The sequence below is a fragment of the Lactuca saligna genome, chromosome 3 (assembly GCF_052625555.1).
Source record: "Lactuca saligna cultivar CGN05327 chromosome 3, ASM5262555v1, whole genome shotgun sequence".
NCBI classification, from domain to species: domain Eukaryota; kingdom Viridiplantae; phylum Streptophyta; class Magnoliopsida; order Asterales; family Asteraceae; genus Lactuca; species Lactuca saligna.
Window position 1 is genome coordinate 119,150,783 of NC_136419.1, and position 3,913 is coordinate 119,154,695.

Below are 3,913 nucleotides of genomic sequence, written 5' to 3' on the forward strand. Positions count from 1 at the left end.
AATTAAATAATATTATTAATATATTAGAACTTATAATATATTAATAAATCATACGTGTCATTTCTCTCATTTTAGTCTACCCAAGTGTATAATGCCATGCAACCTAAATGGACCATGCGAAACCGGGTCCAGTACATACCAGAAATAGTTATGGACTTAGACACCTTACCCCACAGTACGTTTTTGAGTTCTTACGATAATCGAAGCTTGTATGCTATCGGGCCAATCCTAGTGAGCATTTCGAATGGCCCAATATATCTCAGATTCAATTTCCAACATTTACTGAAATGTATCAAGCCTTTCTAGGGTGAGATCTTTAACAGCGCTTGATCTCCAACCTGGAATTCCAAAGGCTTTCGTGAGTTATTTGCATAACTCTTCTGTCTGTCTCTAGAAGCCTTTAGTCGCTATCTGATTTGGACAATGTTCTATGTAGTTTATGTTATGTTCACCAGGCCAGTGAGAGTGTTGTTAGGGACTTTTCCCTTAGCTAGTTGTGTGTCACCCACTTCACCCTAGCATAACGGTGATCTGCACTTGTAGCCGTAGAGGGCTTCGAATGGGGTTGCCTTGATGCAAGTGTGATAACTGTTATTGTATGAGAATTCGATAAGTGGTAAATGGTTATCCAAGGCTTTACCAAAATCTATCTCACATGCCCTTAGCATGTCTTCTAGTGTTCTATAGTTCTCTCACTTTGTCTGGCGGTTTGTGGGTGCTAGGATGTACTCATGTCCAACCTAGTTTCCAAGGATTTATGTAGTGACTGCCAGAACCGCGAGGTAAATTGACTATCCCTGTCGGAGATAATGGACTTTAGTACTCCATGCAGCCACAAAATTTTCTTGATGTACGTCTTGGTCAGCTTTTCCATTTTGTCAGTTTCCTTTATTAGTAGGAAGTGTGTAGATTTTGTCAGCCTATCAACGATCACCCAAATAGTATCGAGTCTACCCGTTGATATGTGCATATTTAGTTTATATTAAGTATAGATTTTTATTCATTTATTAGCTAAATTATTGCATTTCATGGACAAAAGGTACTTAAAAGTGTTTGAATTGTATTTTCAGTCCAAAAATGAAGCTCGGAAGCAAAAGGAAGTAGGAGAAGCGGTTAGGAGCTCGGGAATTGAATAAAGAAGAAAAACACCAAAAACAACACCTACTCGGCGAGTAGGGTCGTCTACTCGGTGAGTCCAAGTGAAGATTCGAGAAGATAACGACTTGGAAACCCAGATACTTATCGCATACGGGGATTGTGAGATGGACTCGACGAGTCGTTGTGTGAATATAAAGATAACTTCTTAGATCGATAAGAAAAAACTTCTGGAACGATTCTGGAGAGTTTAGCTGCGATTCAGAGGCTAGAGGAACCTTAGAAGACGAAGATAGAAGCTACAATTCAATCCCGAGGGAGATTTGAGACAAATTTCATCATTCTACTTAATCTTTTGTTTTCCATTATGGCTAGACAATTGGAATTCGTTTTTATGTTGTTATTTACTTCAATCATGAGCTAAAACTCTTAAACTTCTGTTTGGGGATACACAATTGAGACTATGGTTTGATTATTGGTAGGATTAATTCAATGTTGGTGATTTTTGTTATTTTAGCTTGCTAAAGAACCTTGTGTGTGAATGATAATTAATTTTCTGTTAATAGGAAGGGAATTAAATAGCATGAACATCATTTGATTATCAACCTCATATGCCATGTGACCACTTTGTTATATGTCTAGGATTGATGAACATGAAACTAGATTTAATAAGAAAATTAAGTAAATCCATGTGCAAGCTTGTGTGATGACCATCAACAAGAAGTTAATTAAAAGCCAAATTAGTTAACTATTGTAAGTCTAAAGTAATCCGAATAGTTAACCTAGTGAATTGAATTGAATTAGACAATTGATCACTGTTTGAGTTAGTTTATTCACTAATGATTAGTGTAGTGAATGCGAACCTAGTCACTTGAATCGGTAACCAACAAAAGAGTTAATCCATTGCACTATTACCTTGAAATCAACCATAGGATCAATTGAGTTGAACTAAACAGAAGTTCCTTCTTATTATTGAATCTAGTTAATTCTTTGTTTTTCTAGTTTTTAGATTAAGTATTCGTTAGTAAGTTTCTAGTCTTGTAAAACTAGAGAAAACCCTTTACTTATTAATTAATTTAGATAGAATTAGTTTTTAGGTTTAATTTGCCGTTCCCTGTGTTCGATACCCTACTTATTTGACTATACCACAATCAATAGGTCCACTGCCTTTGTGTGTTTATTTTACAACTAAAAGTAGGTTTAAAACTAAGTGAGTTTTTACACATCAAGTTTTTGGCGCCGTTACCGGGGAACGCTTCTAAAATTAATATTAAATTCTAATTTAATCGATCCTTTGTGTGGGATTTATCTTACACAAAGTTAATTACAAGGTAATTTAGTAAGTAGTATAATTTAAATAAATAAATAAAACCGTTTTTAAAAGTAACTAGAATTTTTTTTTTGATTTTACCTTGGACTCGCCGAGTGCACTCGTGCAGACTCGGCGAGTACATTGCTGTTTGCAGTTTTAATTTTTTATTTTATTTTTGTTCTTTTACTCATTTTGTTTTGTTTGGTTACAGTTGTTTCATGACCCGAGGATTTGATACACCTCTGGTCCCTCCTCTTGAAGATCCGGAATCCGCACTAAGAAGGAGCAAAGGCAAAACCGTTGGAGAATCCGCTTCTTCAAAGAACTCACCACTCAAAAACCTCAAGTCCATTTTCAGCAAGAAGAGGAGAAGCAAATTAGGAGCATCGAGTTCCTCTTTGACAATTGAAGATCCAATTCAAGAAGACACTGAGTACGAGACCAAGGAAGAGGAAGAACCCACATACGAGCAAGAATCCGAGTTTGAAGATGATTTAGCTACCACTATGGCTAATATCGATGAAGTCCCCATCGGGGAATGGAAGAAGAGGATGTGTGATGACACCGGCCCGGGACTTATGCAGCCCGCAATTCCCGTAACAACTACTTTCGAGCTAAAGGGCCATATCCTCGCTCAACTCAAGGAGATTCCTTTTTATGGAAAGGACCATAAAGACACCTACAAGCACTTGGATGAAGTAAATGATGTGGCTGACTACTTCAATGTACCAAATGTGCCTCGCGAGACCCAGCTACTTCGCATGCTCCCAGTCACGCTCAAGGGTGCTGCGAAGGATTGGCTCAAGTCACTTCCTCCCGGATTGGTCACCATATGGGCCAAGATGAAGGAAGAATTCACATACCACTTTTGCCCGCCCTCCAAGATAGCTAAGTTGAAGAAATCCATAGCCAACTTCGAGCAACAAATCGGAGAATCTCTTTATGAAGCTTGGGAAAGGTACAAAGGTTTGCTTAGAAATTGCAAACACCATGACCTTAATAGCCAACAAGAGGTCTCCATTTTCTTTGATGGAGTCAATGTCACCACAAGGCAATTGCTCGATTCACAAGGCCCGCTCACTAGAAAGCCGCCTCCGGTAATCAAGGAGTTAATTGAAGAATTCTCTAAGCATTCTAGAGAATACCACAATCTGAGAAATGAATTAAGTCGGGGAGCAGTGAACTCGGTGAATGATAGCATGGCGGCGGTAATAGCTAAGATCGATAGTCTAGATATAAGGATGACAAAAATGGATCAAATAATCCATGCTATTCGAGTTGGATGCGAGAATTGTAGAGGGCACCACCTCACCAAGGATTGTGATTTGGACGAAAATGGAAACAAGAAGGCTCAAGTGTTTTACTCAAGTGGCGATAGATACGACGAGAATTGGCGAAAACCGAAGAAGGAATGGCTCCCATACGAAGAATATAAGAAGGCTAAGGAGGAGAAATACAAGCAGAAGGAGAGGGGATTCTATCAAAAGGAAGAATCGGTAATGGAAA

At 38.3% G+C, this 3,913-nt stretch overlaps 1 non-coding gene across 1 annotated transcript; it reads right to left on the reverse strand.

The window, feature by feature from the left end:
• Positions 1–3,297: 3,297 nt before the first annotated feature.
• LOC145038002 (small nucleolar RNA R71) lies at positions 3,298–3,404 on the reverse strand. Its single transcript, XR_013679106.1, has one exon. It is a non-coding gene; the product is annotated as a small nucleolar RNA R71 (small nucleolar RNA).
• Positions 3,405–3,913: the final 509 nt, after the last annotated feature.